Source organism: Bos indicus, chromosome 13, assembly GCF_029378745.1.
Source record: "Bos indicus isolate NIAB-ARS_2022 breed Sahiwal x Tharparkar chromosome 13, NIAB-ARS_B.indTharparkar_mat_pri_1.0, whole genome shotgun sequence".
Classification (NCBI taxonomy): domain Eukaryota; kingdom Metazoa; phylum Chordata; class Mammalia; order Artiodactyla; family Bovidae; genus Bos; species Bos indicus.
In genome coordinates, this window is record NC_091772.1 from 63759969 (window position 1) to 63777969 (window position 18001).

Genomic DNA, 18001 nt, shown 5'->3' on the forward strand with positions numbered 1-18001 from the left:
TGATTGGTTTGTGGTGAGGTAACAGGGTGGTGCTTCAGGATCTCAGCCATCGGCCTTCTGGTTCCAGCCAGTCTGGGATCTAGTGCTTGTGTTCCGCAGTACAGTCACCATCCTCCTAAAGAACAACTCAAGGATAGCCTTCCGACTATTACTGAGGAGGAACTAGAACTCTGTTTTCTCTCTGAACTACTGTCCTTACTTTTATTGTTTTTCTCTTTTTCCTTTGTTTCTGCATTACCTCCCTTCCATATTAGTAGCTGCCTGTGCCTTTGGAACTCAGGGAAGCCCTAGGAGACAAAAGCCTTTTTCTACAAACAAGAAATAGGGGGACTTTCCTGGCGGTCCAGTGTAAGACTGCACTCCCAATGCAGGGGGCCCAGATTCAGTCCCTGGTCACGGAACTAGGTGCTGCAACTAAGAGTTTACATGCCACAACTGAAGATCCCTCATGCTGCAACTTAAGACCTGGTACAGTCTTTTTTTTTTTTTTTAAAGGGCTTCCCTGGTAGTCCAGTGGTTAAGAATTTGCCTGTCTGTTCAGGTGACACAGGTCTGATCCCTGGTCCGGGAAGATCCCACATACCACGGGGCGACTAAGTCTATGTGCCACAACTACTGAGCCCATGCTCTAGAGCCCATGCTCTGCAACAAGAGAAGCCACCACAATAAGAAGTCTGTGCACCACAACGAAGAGTAACTCCCTCTCACCACAGCTAGAGAGAGCCTGCCTGCAGCAATGAAGACCCAGCACAGCCAAAAATAAGTTAATTAAATTAAAAAAGAAAAGAAATGGGAACACAGAGGGACTTTTGACCCAGGAAGGCCCTGCTCAGTCTCTCTGTCTCTCATAGCCTGTTGCTTCTATATCTCTGGAGAACCCCAATACAGATTTTGATACTGACGGTGGTTATAGAGAAACAGACCATTAAGGATGAGTTTTCTGAATTGGTTCTGGGATTCCTGGAATTGGCTCTCTAATCTCTTACTACTCTATTTTCAGTAGTAAAGAGAGCAGATCATCTTTGGTGTGATTTGACAATACAGACACACAAATTACCTGCACTGGAGACTCCTAGTCAACCAGTGAGAAGCAAGGAGCTGAGTGACTATGTATATGAGAGTTGGGAACAGTTTTGAAAAAATGATTATTACAACTACCTTTGGATGTCACTGGACTCACAGAGGCCAGAAAAGAAAGAGTTCAGGGGTTCAGATTCCCAGCTTCCGGTCCTTAGGTTGCATAAATGACCTAAAAGTTTCTTTGTGTGGCCTGATGGAATGAATCCCTTGTCTTCTGTTGCCAAGGGGCTGAAAGTGTTGAAAAATCAACAGGCAGAACCTCCTCCTGAAACTGGCTGAATTATAATGTAAATTGAACTCCCAGCCTCAAACGGGGTCTACTGTTAAAATCAGGGCATTGAATGAGAAAAAAAAAACAAAACTGAATCCTGTAAGTTAGTATGGATATGTGTGAAAGACCCTAGTGAAGCTGGAGACATTGAACTGCTAAATTCTTTATATATAATTTTATTTATGTATTTAGGCTGCACTGGGACTTCGTTACTGTGCCCGAGCTTTCTCTAGTTTTGGTAAGTGGGTGCTACTCTAGTTGCAGGGTGAGGGCTTCTCATTGCGGTGGCTTCTCACTGTGGAGCACGGGCTCTAGGTGCACGGGCTTCAGTAGTGTGGCACATGGACTTAGGAGTTGTGGCTTCCAAGCTCCACAAGCTTAATAGTTGTGGCACAAGGGCTTAGTTGTTCCGCAGCATATGGGATCTTCCCGAATCAGGGACCAAACCTGTGTCATTGTCTCCTGCATTGGCAGGCAGATTCTTCACCACTGAGCCACCAGGGAAACCCCGAACTGCTGAATTCTGATGGGTCTTCCTTCCCAATAGAAGAGATGACCCCAACCCCAGTGGTATCTGTCTTTGCAAATCCTCTTGAGGGGATTAACTCCACAGATTGCTTTCTAATGTCCTCCCCTGAGGCAGTCGCTATGCAAGACAATGCTGATTCTCTTCAGAACCCATCCCATCATCCTTCTTTGTTTCTAGACCTATAACTAGACTCGAGTTCCAGCAAGCCTCTGAAGGTGAAATACAATGTGTGCACCATGGACTTAATCAGCTACCTCAGTTGGAAAACTGCCAGTGTGAGCCAAAGAAGAAGATGGAAAGGAATGAAGGAAGGTGGTTGGACTTCTCAATTTTTTATGGAAGGGACCATAAAGCTATTCAGCTGCCAATATGCTCTATTCTTTAAAGAATCCATGATCCTGCAGGTGATTCGGAGACCACCAGAGGTGCCTCTTCAATTTCCAAAGGAGGGAGAGGGGGCACTGCCTCATTTTCCATAGGCCAGATGACCTCTGTCCAAAACTGTGGGGGCTCAACCTTTGTCCAAACCCTGGGGGCAGGACCCCACTGGCCCAGCAGAACTGATGGGTAGGATGGCTACCCCGGTGCACTGGAGGGCAGAGTACAGAGCCAAAGAGGATTATTTTTGAAACTTAGGGTCTCAAAGAGATTATCTTGCTAGATTTTGGAATCACTTGACACTCTTCAGCTCTTCCTTATTCCCCATTCCTCCCGTTTGGAGAGAGGAAAGTCTGTCCTGTGCCTGTCTCACCAATGTATTTTATTATTTTTTTTTTTTAATGATATATGTCTTTAAATATTTATTTGGTTGCTCCAGGTCTCAGTTGCTGATGCGAATTCTTAGTTTCAGCATGTGTTGATCTAGTTGGCTGGTCAGGGATCGAATCCAGACACCCTGCATTGGGAGCACAGAGTCTTAGTCACTGGACCACCAAGCAAGTCCCCACCAATGTATTTTACAAGCCCATACCTTTTTGGTTTTACAGATTCACATGTGTAGAGCAATTTGCCTCTTCAGGTTGAGTCATACCTGGAGTTGTTGCTCGCCAAAATCTTGGCTTTCTCTACCCACCAAAGCTGAATAAAAAATATGGAGACAGAGTTTGGAGGAAATAGAAAGGTGGCTTTAATTCTCAACCAGCACAGAGGGGAACATAGTAGGATCATGACTAAAGAGCTATACCCCGCTCCATGAAGAGTCTAGGGGCTTACATAAGATGAGGGCTCACAGTCATGAGTCACAATGAGGAACAAAGGTGACCTTGATTTCTTCCTCTTGTGTTGTTTCCAAGACAGTCATGGGCTGGTGTCAGTACCCAATAATTGAGTCTTGCAGTTCAGTGGCTCTGCGGCCTTCTTTCTGACATGTAACTACAGGGGTAAGGGTGTTGTAAACACCAGATACAAGATGTATTGAGCATACAGTCTAAGGAAAATAGGTGCAAAGTGTAGCTCCTGCAGAGTTAGGGTGCAGAAAAGCAAATTTAGTCAGACATGTAAAGTTAGGAGCAATTAAAGTGAAAAAACTAGGAATGTTCAGGCCTGCTCATGGTTCTCTTTATCTTCTTTGTTCTCAGGAAAGAGAAAGAAAAAAACTCATTTCTCTCTCTCTTTTTTTTTCCTTTTCCCTGAAACAGGGTCTCACCCATATCTGATTTTAGATGGTATTTAGATGAGACTTTGGATTTTAGACTTTGGAGTGGATGTTGGGACCAGCCTCTTGGGGCTATGGACAAAGAATGCTGCCTTACCATTTCTGTAAGCAAAGTAGGTTGCAGCCGGAAAGCCATCAACTACTCCAACAGGCCCCAGCGGTGTACCCTGAGGGGAATTCAAGATGAAGAAAAACAGATTGCCCAATGCCACAAGCCACTTAGCCACCCCCAGTAGCGCATCCTAAGGAAAATTCAAGATGGAGAAAAATAAGACCCTGGCCCTGTATAGTTAAGATGTACATCAAGGAATAATTTCAATGAGCCCAGACTCTTGCATCTTCCCATACATAAAAAAGCACTAAAATGATTAACCTGAGATGTCTGGGCTGGGAGGCCACTGTGATTAGCAATAATCTTTTAATGTTCTGCTATATGTCTTCTTTTTCTCAGCAAAAATGCCTATATATCCTGGCTCCCCGCCTCTTTGGAAGAGTCCCTCAGAGCTATCTGAGAGGTTGTATTCTGGGTGCAAGTCCTCCGAAGAAAAGCGTAATTCTCAACTTGTAGGTTGTGCATTTTTTCCCCAGTGGACAGGCTGTTGAGGATGAATGAATGTTTTGCATGTGAGAAGGATATGAATTGGGCTGGGTGGGGGCAGGAGCAGAATGCCATGGACTGAACGTTTGTGTCTCCTCTAAATTCATATGTTGAACTCTCCCAGTGTGATTATACTTAGAGGTGGGGGTCTTGGGAGCTAATTAGGTCATGAGGATGGAGTCCTCATGAATGAAATTAGTACTCTTACAACAAGAGGCCAAAGAGCTAAGTTGGAAAAGAATTTCCAAACCTGAGGCAGAATGAGAGGAGACTAGAGTTTATTAGAGCAGGAGAAGGGGCTTCCTGGGTAGTTCAGCTAGTAATGAATCCACCTGCAATGCAGGAGACCCTGATTCGATTCCTGAGTTGGTAAGTTCCCCTGGAGAAGGGATAGGTTACTCAATCCAGTATTCTTGTGCTTCCCTGGTGGCTCAGACAATAAGTAATCTGCCTGCAATGAAGGTGACGGGGGTTCGATTCCTGGTTGGGAAGATCCCCTGGAGGAGGACATGGCAACCCACTCCAGTATTCTTGCCTGGAGAATCCCCATGGACAGAGGAGCCTGGTGGGCTACAGTCCATGGGGTCACAAAGAGTTAGACAGGACTGAGTGACTAAGCACAGGACAGAGCAGGAGACTCTGTTAGAACAGCGGACTGGCTCAAGGTGGAGCAAACCCAATTCAAGGGCTAGTAGCCCGTTTTTATAGCCTCAAGACAGAGAAAATTCCTGCTGGAAGGGTGGCATTAGGTGATTGGTTAGGATGCTAAAGGGTGGGTACTTTACTTAATATGGGGTGAGGGGACTGGCCAGTTTAGATCAGGAGGCTCATGGCAACAGTTGCTATGGGGCTTGGTTAATTCTGGAGATTTTCGTCCTGTGACCTTGGTATAGGGCTCCACAGTTCAAAGAGGGCGTGACCAGTCCATGGACATTCTTCTGATGGGTTGGTGGTGAGGTAAGCAGGAGTCAGTATCATCAGTCTTCAGGTTCCAACTGGTCTGGGGTCTGCATGCTTATGGGCAGCATACCTGGTTAATCACTAACTTCTCCCATAGGAGATAGGAGAGGGTTTCCTATCTGCAAAACAACTCAAAGATATTGTTGTGTGTATCCATTGATGGGAAACCAGGGCCTTGCCCCAAGGGTGCACTATTATTTCTCTTGATGTTTCTCCCTAGTCTCATATCCCCTCTCTTCCCTAATTAACAATTGCTTGAATCTGCCCTTTGGAACTCAGGGAAGGTCATGGAGGCTGAGTGAAGGCTATTTCCTGTGATCAAAGAAACAGGGGACAGGACTTCCCTGGTAGTCCAGTGGCTAAGACTCACTAAGTGCCTAAGTTCTCAACGCCAGGGGGCCCAGGTTGGATCCCTGGTCAAGGAATTGGATCCCACATGCCTCAGCTAAGCATTCTCATGCCACGCAACTGAAAGATTCTGCATGCCACAACTAAGACCAAATAAATAAATAAACATACTTTTTAAAGAAAGAAAGAAATGGGAGATACAGAAAACCTTTAGCGCCCAGGAGCTCCACAGGGCCCTGCTCAGTATCAGAATTGTAAGAAATAAATTTCTGCTTTTTACAAGCCACCTTGTCTATGGTACTTACTTCTGGCAGCCCAAACTGATGAAGACACACTTAATCTGGGAAACACAAAGGAAAATTACAACAAGAAATAATTTTACACCTATAACATTGGCAAAAATGAACAGGTTCTCATTTAAAATTGTGTTAATGAAAAATCAATTAACAATCAAGCTAAGAAGAATAAATGAGAATTTTTATTCAAGCCAAATTGAGGATTATAATCCAGGAGACAGACTCTCAGAGTCTGTTCAATCTGTTAGGAGCTAGAGATGTAGTTGTACACATTTCTGAAACAAAGAATTATCTATCATATTGACAGGTTAATGTCACAATCCATGCATGGGCTGGAAAAGAATTTCCAGATGTGAGGCAGATGAGAGGAGAATAAAGTTCTATTACAGTGGGAGATGCTGTTAGAACAGTGGGCTGGTTTAAGGGAGAGCCGAACTTTTCGCAGGCGAGTAGCTAATTTTTATAGCCTCAAGACAGAATGGTGGCATTAGGTGATTGGTTAGGATGCTATAGGGTGAGTATTTTTACCTAATATGGGATCGGGGAACTGGTTGGCTTAGATCTGAAGGCTCATGGGAAGAGTTGCTATGAGGCTTGGTCAGTTCCAGTGATGGTCCTGTGACCTTGGTGTAAGGCTCCACAGTTAACATTATACATAGAGTTTATTAGAGATGTTTTGGTCAGGTATGCACAAAGTGGATACCTTACTTGACTGAGTAAAGTAAGTGGATACTTTACTCGGTCAAGTAAGATGGGTTCTTTATACACTAGCACCACCTGAGAAGCCCACTTAACTATATGGTCTGTCTTAATCAAAACACTAGCAAGTCTGTCAGCACCAAGTGTTGACAAGGATGAGGAGCACTGAGACTTCTCAGGCTTTGTTGGTAGGGGAGGAGTAAATTGGTGTAACAAGTTTGGACAGCCATTTGGCAATAATTTGCAAAATTAAATGTGTGCATGCCCTTTCACTCACCAGTTCCATTCCCAAAACTATTACTGGCAGAAAAATCACACGTGCAGAGGAAGACATGTATAGTGCCGTAGATTGCATCAGTGTTTGTAAATGCAAAGTGGTAGGAGCAACCTGATGTCCGTCAATGGGATAATACAATATAATGTACTCATGGAATGTAATTATATATACCATGGGTTATGAAAGAAGACGTAAGAGAATCATAGACAGTAAGTCTAGGAGGACCTCAGAAATCAAGTCCAAGTTATATTTTAGACATAATGAAATTGAGGCTCAGAGAGTTTGGTTGATTTGTCTCTAAAGTCGCATAGCAAATTAACAGAAAAGTCAGGTTAGGCCTTAGGTTTTTCCAGCTCCCCACCATACTCATCCCTACGGATAGAAAAGGAAATTAGTTAAAATCCCTGCCTGGGGAACTTCCTTGGGGGCAGTAAGCACAAACAGGGGGAGGTAAGCACAACCGTGCCTTGGATGTAGTGACACTCTGCCCAAAGGGACATCCAATGACAAGCTCATGGCCGGATTGCCCCATCACAGATTTCATGACACCTTCACCACCTCTCTGAGAGCACGCCAGGATTGCTCAGGAGCCCTCTGCTGGCTCTGCCACAGAGGGGGCTAGGGCAGAATGAAGACACTGGCTCCAGGCTCTTGCACTAAGATTCTCATCCTATCAGGAGCTGAATTCTGTTCCCACCATGGTGTGCTCCTGTCCCACCTCCAGCACTCCCACCTTCAACCACACCATCACCCCTTGCTGCTCCAGACCTCCCTACCCCTGTCCCCTCTCACATCAGCCTCCATCTAAATCTGTCCTCTATACCCTCTATACCCAAGTAAGACGGTAGGCACTGAGAGAGGGGATCAGAGGACAGACAGACTGAAACTACAATCACAGACAACTAGCCAATCTGATCACATGGATCACAGCCTTGTCTAACTCAATGAAACTAAGCCATGCTGTGTGGGGCCACCCAAGAGGCGAGGTCATGGTGGAGAGGTCTGACAGAATGTGGTCCATGGGAGAAGGGAATGGTAAATCACGTCAGTATTCTTGCCTTGAGAACCCCATGAACAGTGTGAAAAGGCAAAAAGACAGGACACTGAAAGATGAACTCCCCAAGTCGGTAGGTGCCCGATATGCCACTGGAGATCAGTGGAGAAATAACTCCAGAAAGAATGAAGGGATGGAGCCAAAGCAAAAACGAAACCCAGTTGTGAATGGGACTGGTGATAGAAGCAAGGTCCAATGCTGTAAAGAGCAATATTGCATAGGAACCTGGAATGTCAGGTCCATGAATCAAGGCAAATTGGAAGTGGTCAAACAAGAGATGGCAAGAGTGAACATCGACATTCTAGGAATCAGTGAACTAAGATGGACTGGAATGGGTGAATTTAATTCAGATGACCGTTATATCTACTTCTGTGGGCAGAAATCCCTCAGAAGAAATGGAGTAGCCATCATGGTCAACAAAAGAATCCAAAATGCAGTACTTGGATGCAATCTCAAAAATGACAGAATGATCTCTGTTCGTTTCCAAGGCAAACCATTCAATATCACAGTAATCCAAGTCTAATGGCAACCCGCTCCAGTGTTCTTGCCTGGAGAATCCCAGTTTCGGGGGAGCCTGGTGGGCTGCCATCTGTGGGGTCGCACAGAGCTGGACACGACTGAAGTGACTTAGCAGCAGCAGCAGCAGCAATCCAAGTCTATGCCCCGATGATTAACGCTGAAGAAGCTGAAGTTAAACGGTTCTATGAAGACCTACCTACAAGACCATCTAGAACTAACACCCAAAAAAGATGTCCTTTTCATTATAGGGGACTGGAATGCAAAAGTAGAAAGTCAAGAAACACCTGGAGTAACAGGCAAATTTGGCCTTGGAGTACAGAATGAAGCAGGGCAAAGGCTAATAGAGTTCTGCCAAGAGAACGCACTGGTCATAGCAAACTGGTCTTCCGACAACACAAGAGAAGACTCTACACATGGACATCACCAGGTGGTCAACACCGAAATCAGATTAATTATATTCTTTGCATCCAAAGATGGAGAAGCTCTATAAGGTCAGCAAAAACAAGACCGGGAGATGACTGTGGCTCGGATCATGAACTCCTTATTGCCAAATTCAGATTGAAATTGAAGAAAGTGGAGAAAACCACTAGACCATTCAGGTATGACCTAAATCAAATCCCTTATGATTATACAGTGGAAGTGAGAAATAGATTTAAGGGACTAGATCTGATAGTGCCTGATGAACTATGGATGGAGGTTTGTGACATTGTACAGGAGACAGGAATCAAGACCATCCCCAAGACAAAGAAATGCAAAAAAGCAAAATGGCTGTCTGAGGAAGCCTTACAAATAGCTGTGAAAAGAAGGGAAGTGAAAAGCAAAGGAGAAAAGGAAAGATATAAGCATCTGAATGCAGAGTTCCAAAGAATAGCAAGGAGAGATAAGAAAGCCTTCCTCAGCGATCAATGCAAAGAAATAGAGGAAAACAACAGAATGGGAAAGACTAGAAATCTGTTCAGGAAAATTAGAGATACCAAGGGAACATTTCATGCAAAGATGGGCTCAATAAATGACAGAAATAGTAGGGACCTAACAGAAGCAGAAGATATTAAGAAGAGGTGGCAAGAATACACAGAACTGTACAAAAGAGATCTTCATGACCCAGATAATCATGATGGTGTGATCACTCACCTGGAGCCAGACATCCTGGAATGTGAAGTCAAGTGGGCCTTAGGAAGCACCACTATGAACAAAGCTAGTGGAGGTGATGGAATTCAAGTTGAGCTGTTTCAAATCCTGAAAGATGATGCTGTGCTGCACTCAATATGCCAGCAAGTTTGGAAAACTCAGCAGTGGCCACAGGACTGGAAAAGATCAGTTTTCATTCCAATCCCAAAGAAAGGCAATGCCAAAGAATGCTCAAACTATTGCACAATTGCACTCATCTCCTACGCTAGTAAAGTAATGCTCAAAATTCTCCAACTAGGCTTCAGCAATACGTGAACCGTGAACTTCCAGTTGTTCAAGCTGGTTTTAGAAAAGGCAGAGGAACCAGAGATCAAATTGCCAACATCTGCTGGATCATGGAAAAAGCAAGAGAGTTCCAGAAAACATCTATTTCTGCTTTATTGACTATGCCAAAGCCTTTGACTGTGTGGATCACAATAAACTGTGGAAAATTCTGAAAGAGATGGGTGCCAGGAGCAGGAGCTCCGCCCCTGGCAAAGATCATGAGGAAGGAGGCTCAGCATACGAAAAGGCGGGATCGAGCCTCAGGAGTCCCCCTGGAAATTCTCGAGCATCTACCCCCCAAAACCAGAGTCTGCCTACTTTACTGCTTTGTCCTCTCACCTAGACCTCTACCTTTATGGGGGGCTGTCCCCCACTACCTCTCTCTGAAAAAAAAGAGTTAACTTACAGCTCCAGTTAATAAAGTTCCTGGGTGTGATAGTGTTTCAACCTACAAACTCCTTTGGAAGTCCTCTAGCCTGCCTGAATAGGTTTTTCCGGCCACATGTGATTGCTCAGAGCCTCCCAACTGTGAGAGGCATGAGATGTTCTAAACTGTCTAAATACAGACAAATTCCTTTGAGCAGTTAAAAGATTGATTAGAAATGGTATTGGTGAAGGGTTTTTCACTTGTTGGGCTAATGTTTGCTGCTAAGTCTCCATATCCCTTACCTGCTGTGTCCCTGGCAGTGTATTGATTAATATAATTGGTGTAAGTAGTAGCTTTAATGTTTGTAACCTTGGACCCTTGAGTTAATTCTTTTTCTTGTTGTAGCCCACCACACCTTTGCCCTATAGGAATGCAACTTTATCTAATGCTTTTGGAGGGTGGTGCCTGACTAATCACCTTTAGAGAAAAATAAGTTTTCTGAAGAAATGGTCTTAAAATGTTAACAGGCCTCCGGGCCAGAAGTTGATGCAAATCACCTAAACTTTTGCATATGATAAGTTTGCAGGAAGAAAGCCTGGCTTACTGCATGACTCTACCCCTTCCCCCATTATCCTCTATGCATAACTTAAGGTATAAAAACTACTGTGGAAAATAAAGTGTGGGCCTTGTTCACCAAAACTTGGTCTCCCCATGTCATTCTTTCTCTCACCTTCTGGCTGAATTATTCAGCCTCTTTTTTCCACTAAATTTTCTCACTGAGCTATCCTTATTTAACCACTCTTTATATCTTTAATTAACATTTAAATAAGCTGTTGTTTCCTGATCTCCCGTCTCCCCTTCGAATTCTCCGAATCCACCGGGGCTGGACCCCGGCAGATGGAAATACCAGACCACCTGACATGCCCCTTGAGAAACCTATATGCAGGTCAGGAAGCAACAGTTAGAACTGGACATGGAACAACTGACTGGTTCCAAATAGGAAAAGGAGTACGTCAAAGCTGTATATTGTCACCCTGCTTATTTAACTTATATACAGAGTACATCATGAGAAACATTGGGCTGGAGGAAACACAAGATGGAATGAAGATTGCCAGGAGAAATATCAATAACCTCAGATATGCAGATGACACCATCCTTATGGCAGAAAGCAAAGAACTAAAGAGCCTCTTGATGAAAGAGAAAGAGGAGAGTGAAAAAGTTGGCTTAAAGCTCAACATTCAGAAAACGAAGATCATGGCATCCAGTCCCATTACTTCATGGCAAAAATAGATGGGGAAACAGTGGCTGACTTTATTTTTCTGGGCTCCAAAATCACTGCAGATGGTGATTGCAGCCATGAAATTAAAAGATGCTTACTCCTTGGAAAGAAAGTTATGACCAACCTAGACAGCATATTAAAAAGCAGAGACATTACTTTGCCAACAAAGGTCCATGTAGTCAAGGCTATGGTTTTTCCAGTGGTCATGTATGGATGTGAGAGTTGGACTATAAAGAAAACTGAGCACCAAAGAATTGATGCTTTTGAACTGTGGTGTTGGAGAAGACTCTTGAGAGTCCCTTGGACTGCAAGGAGATCCAACCAGTCCATCCTAAAGGAGATCACTCCTGGGTGTTCATTGGAAGGACTGATGTTGAAGCTGAAACTCCAATACTTTAGCCATCTGATGCGAAGAGCTGACTCATTTGAAAAGACCCTAATGCTGGGAAAGATTGAGGGCAGGAGAAGAAGGGGACGACAGAGGATGAGATGGCTGGATGGCATCACCGACTCAATGGACATAGTTTGGGTGGACTCTCGAGTTGGTGATGGACAAAGAAGCCTGGCATGCTACAATTCATGGGGTCGCAAAGAGTTGGACACGACTGAGTGACTGAACTGAACTGAATTGAATAGCCTCTGAACCTCTATTTTTCATACAAAACATACCTCTTGACTTTTCCAGAATGTCCCCTCTCTTCAGGGACTTTGTACAAGGGTACGTAGGGGGCCCTGACTCAAAGTTGACTTCACTTGGTAGAAGCGTATATAGGGGAGATATTCTAACCTTCACAAAGAGCTTTACAGTCTCCCCTCTTCAAAGAGGATACCGCTTCTGTCAGGCTCTCTCAAGCACAGACCCCTAATATCCTGACAACTACATGCATCTCAGAACCTTCTTCATTCCCCAGGGCTCCCTCCTCATTGTTGCTTCTAATGATGGGTACTGATCATGCTTTTTAGCCACCCATCATCTGAACTCCTTTCCTCTGTTTGGCAAAAATCCCCTGCCTCTGAAACAGAGCTCTGCTGCCACACTAGGAACTAGAAATGCCATCCCCTTGCCAGAGTGTAGTCATGTGACCTAGGCTCCACCCATGAGATACTCACAGGTCCACAGAGACTCTTTATGGGGGCCATGTCTGGGTTGCACTGACCTTAGAAAGGTAGTCTCCAAGCCTGGTTCTCTCTACCTGCAGAAGATTCTGTAGGTTTGATTTCAGAGAGATAGCAGTGAGCAGCAACTGGAAGTGAGATCGGGATCAAACCCTGACCATGGCAGTGCCAGATCTTAACCACTACACACTATGAGGGCCAGCAGCGGAAGTCCGGGCCCCAGTTCTTGTCTGCTTTGAAAAAAAAACTTGACAAGGAGACAGAAGGTAGAGAGGAAAGAGAAGTGTTTATTAGAAAAGCAGAGTCCATGCCTAGAGACACATGAGTGAGCTCAGAGAAAAAGTCACACCTTTGGGAAGTTTAAATCATTTATAAGGGGCAGTCTTCCAGATCTTTGCTTTCCTCTGGCCGATTGTCTTGATTTGCTTTTACCCCATTGCTGATTTGTCTCAGGGCCCTTCCATATGTGTGCACGCACCCTTTAGCCAAGATGGATTTCAGCACAAGAGCCTTTGGGGGAGTTAACACAACTTATTATGGTCTGGTGTCCCCTCCCCCTTTTGACTCCCCAAGGAGCCTTTCTGCACATGTGCAATCAAGACCTCCCTGATCACAAGGGTGAGAAATATGTGACCTCTTGATCTTTTACTCAAGCAGTGCTTAGCCCTTCTCTGACTCTACCATTACTGTTATCTTAAAGTGTCCATAGGAGACAAAGCCCAGCTATTTTCCCTGTTCCTGTTGTTATTTCTATCTTAAAGTATAAACAGGAGGCTGGCTGTAAATATCTAACCTGGAGCCCATTTATCCCTTGCCTCAAGAAATATGAACAGAAGGCTGTTGTCAATGTCTGGCTTGGAGCCCCTCTATGTCCTGCCTCAAGTTATCCATGAGCTTTTCATAAACAAGTTTTCTGCCAAATTAGCCAGAATTCATTTTTGTTTCTTACAGTCTGAATTATCTGGACAATACTCTTCCTCTTCGTGTCAAAGCTCCAGATCTTTGGGAATTCATGCTATTCAGTTACATTCCCCTCTACCTTCTACCTCTACAACTTTAGTGCTATCTGTTAACCTCCTTTTCACTCACCGAGGACTTTGGCCCCTGCCCCATATCATTCCTCTTTTCCCCAAGTCCTGCCATCTCTTTAGTGTCCCACCTCCATTTCGTAGCAACCACCTATTCTAATGGCCATACCCTGGACCTTATCCTACACCTGTTAGCCAGAATTTTGGCTGAAAATAACCTAAAGCCCAAATAAAATGGGTTAACAAAAAGGGGGTGGGCTTCCCACATGTCTCAGTGGCTAAAGAATCTGCCTGCGGTGCAGGAGACGTGAGTTGGATCCCTGGGTGGGGAAGATCCCCTGGAGAAGGAAATGGCAACCCACTCCAGTATACTTGCCAGGAAAATCTCATGGACAGAGGAGGCTGGCAGGCTACAGTCCATATGGGTCACACAGGCTTGGACACGACTGAGCACACAGGCACACATGCAACAAAAAGGATTGCTATTATTTATGGAACAAAAATCTGGAGACAAGGTGGCTCCAGGGTACATTAATAAAGTTGGCAGCCCTGTGCTTCCATCAGGGACCCAGGTTCTTCCTCTCCTTCCATTCTGCTGTCCTCTGGTCTTGGCTCTGTCATCAAACCAGCTCCTCACATCCTTACCAGATGAATATGCCCGCCCGTAGACCCATATAATACATCTAAGATAATGTTCAGAGGCAGAAGAAAGGGACCTTCTCTTCTTGCTATTGCTTTTGAAGATCAAAGGAAAACTTTCTTAGGTATGCAGTCCCCCTCCCATCCCCACACTTGGCAATGAATGTCCCCAGGGACTTGAATTGCATCACGTACTCATGCCTAAACTAAATGCTGGTGTGTCAGCAAGAATTAGATTTAGCTGCATGGAAAGGAAAAAATAAAGCTAGCTAAATAAGACTTGGAGGTAAGCTGTCCAGGGTTGTTAGACTGTCCAGGGTTGAAGATTCTCAGTGTCATCAGGAACCCAAAAACTTAGTGGGGTGGCCTGGTGGTTAGGATTTCAGGCTTTCACCGCTGTGGCCCAGGTTCAGTTCTTGGTCAGGGAACTGAGATCCTACAAGCCATATGATGCAACCAAAAAAAAAAAAGAAAGAAACCCAGAAACTTATCTTCCTACTCCACCATTCTCAGTATGGGTTTCATCATTAATTATTAAGGTCATCTCACAGTCCAAGAGGACTGCCTGAATTCCAGTCAGAAAATGGATTTTCTCTCTTTCTAGGCAGAAGGAAAAAAAAGGTAGAAGAAAGGTATGATGCTCCCCACCCCTCAGTATCCCAGAAATCACCACAACATCTCTCGGCATTCATCTCACTGGCTTCTGCTGCTACTGCTAAGTCGCTTCAGTCGTGTCCGACTCTGCGTGACTCCATAGACGGCAGCCCACCAGGCTTCCCCGTCCCTGGGATTCTCCAGGCAAGAACACTGGAGTGGGTTGCCATTTCCTTCTCCAATGCATGAAAGTGAAAAGTGAAAGTGAAGTTGCTCAGTCGTGTCCGACTCTAGCAAACCCATGGACTACAGCCTACCAGGCTTCTCCATCCATGGGATTTTCCAGGCAAAAGTACTGGAGTGGGGTGCCATTGCCTTCTCCGCATCTCACTGGCTAGACTTAGTCAAATGGCCAGAGCCAGTTGTAAAGGATTCTGAAAAAAATAGCATTTTATTTCACAAAACGAGATGCCTGGCTAAAAATTTACTGCCACACCTTTCTAAGCCAAATTTCCTTTCCTTGGATTCTGGGAAGCCAGGGAAAAAACGTATGATTTGGAATCAGAAAGATCTGGACTTGTACCATACCTCTGGCCAAGTCTGTTGAACTATCTGAGCCTGTTTCCTCAATTGTAAAGTAGAGATAGTCAAAGTCTGCCAAAGCATGCTCTTGCTGCTGCTGCTGCTGCTAAGTCGCTTCAGTCGTGTCCGATTCTGTGTGACCCCATAGACGGCAGCCCACCAGGCTCCCCCGTCCCTGGGATTCTCCAGGCAAGAACACTGGAGTGGGTTGCCATTTCCTTCTCCAATGCATGAAAGTGAAAAGTGAAAGTGAAGTTGCTCAGTCGTGTCCGACTCTTTGTGACCCTGTGGGCTGCAGCCAACCAGGCTCCTCCATCCATGGGGTTTTCCAGGCAAGAGTACTGGAGTGGGGTGCCATTGCCTTTTCCAAAAGCATGCTCTTAGTTACAAGTAATAGAAAACCTGACCAATAGTAGGTTAGGGGATTTGTCTTATAGGCAGTCTCCAAACAGGGATCTGCTTGTGTTGTTTCACTGGTTTGATCATGTCATTGCCAGTGTTTCTGTGAGTCTCTTGGTCTGTTTCTCATGTTGTGACCTCATGGAAGATGCTGTTCCATGGATGACATCATGTCCATCATCCTGGCAGAAGAAGAAAGAAAATAAAGGAATGAAGGATGAACTTAATTCTTTTCTCAAGAAAGCCAACATGTTCCTGGAAGTCTCACCCAGAAGACGTTCTCTTCTGTCTCATTGGACAGAATTACAGTTAATTCTTGAAAAACATGAGTTTTAACTGCCCAGGCCCACGTATATGCAGATTTTTTTTGAAACATATGTGCTACAGTACTATGTGATCTGCTTGTTGATTGAATCCATGGATGCAGGGTCATAGTTCTAAAGAGGGTCGACTGTAAAGTTATATGGGGATTTTTGACTGCACCGAGTGGGGATGCCTCATTCCTGTGTTGTTTAGAGAGCCCCCCCCCACTTAGCTGAAAGGTTCCTAGAGAGGAGGATGTTGATGAATTTAGTCACTAAGCAACAGTGTCTACACACACATCTACCTCTCAGGGGTGATGTGTGTGTGTGTGCTCACTCAGCTGTGTCCAACTCATGGACTGTGGCCTGCCAGGCTCCTCTGTCCATGAGATTTTCCAGGAAAAAGTACTGGAGTGGGTTGCCATTTCCTTCTCCAGGTGATCTTCCCCACCCAGGGATTGAACCCGCATCTCTTATGTCTCTTGCATTGGCAGGCAGGTTCTTTACCAGCTGAGCCTCCAGGGTACCCCCTTCAGAGGTGATATAAAGATTCAAAGAGCATAGTGCTACCAGAATAGCTAAAACTTAAAAGACTAATAGTATCAAGTGTTGACAGTGATGTGGAGCAACTAGAACTTTCATACACTGCCGATAGGAGAATAAATAGTTACAATCCCTTTGGAAAACTATTTGACAATACACACTTAAGTTAAGCATATACCTCCTTTATGATTCAGCAGCACTCCTAGATTTTTATACCCAAGAAGAATGAATACAGATGTCTACCGAAAGATATGTTCATGCATGTTCATAGCAGCCTCCTGCACTGAAAACAAGCCAAATATCCATCAGCAGCAGAAGAGATGAACTTTAAAATATTCATACAATGGAACATTACATAAAAAGAGAGAAGGAGAAAGAAGAGAGAAAGAAACTACAAATACACACGACACAACTTGCCCAAAGTTGTGTTGCAAAGGCAAGATTCAAAGCCAGGTGCAGTGACTCCAAATCCTGTGCTTCATGGAGGAAACAGGGTGTCCAGTCGGGGTATGTGTGTGTATGTGTGTGTGTGTGAGTCACTCAGTCATGTCCGACCCTTTGTGATCCCATGGACCATAGCCCACCAGGCTCTTCTGTCCTTGGAATTCTCCAGGCAAGAATACTAGAGTGGGTTGCCATGTCCTTCTCCAGGGGATCTTCCCAACCCAGGGATTGAAGCTGGGCCTCGCACATTGCAGGCAGGCTCTTTACCATCTGAGCCACCAGGGAAGCTCTGTCCAATTGTTGGGAGTGTTACTTGGAAATATTTATTTATTTGGCTGCACTGAGTCTTAGTTGTGGTACATGGACCCTTCAGTCTTCATTGTGGCATGTGAGATCTTTAGTTATGACATGTGGGATCTAGTTCCCTGATCAGGGATTGAACCTGGGCCCCCTGCATTGGGAGCTTGGAGTCTTAGTCACTGGACCACCAGGGAAGTCCTGGAAAGTTCTGTTTGAAAGGGATTTGGCAGTGTTACTATTAAAAATATGATGGCCTTTGACTCAGCTGGTCATTATGACAAACCACCATAGGAAACATATTCATGTGGACATAAAGAGGCATGAGCAAGGATGTTCATTTCATATTATATTGTATGGAATAGGGAAAAATTGGAAGTATCCCAAATATCCACGAATAGTGCAATGAATTAAACTGTTCTGTTTAGGATGGCGCTGAGAAATCAGGTGTTTAAATGTTTAAAATGTGGATTCAGTTCAAATCAGGCTTCTTCCTTCTCTCACTTAAGATATTTATCCTCTCCAGGCACCACTTTCTTCACTTTTTCTCAATATTTTTTAGTTGAAGTATAGCTGATTTACAATGTTGTATTAATGTCTGCTGTAGAGCAAACTGATTTAGCTATTCATACATATACATTTAAAAATGATTCTTTTCCATTATGGTTTATCAT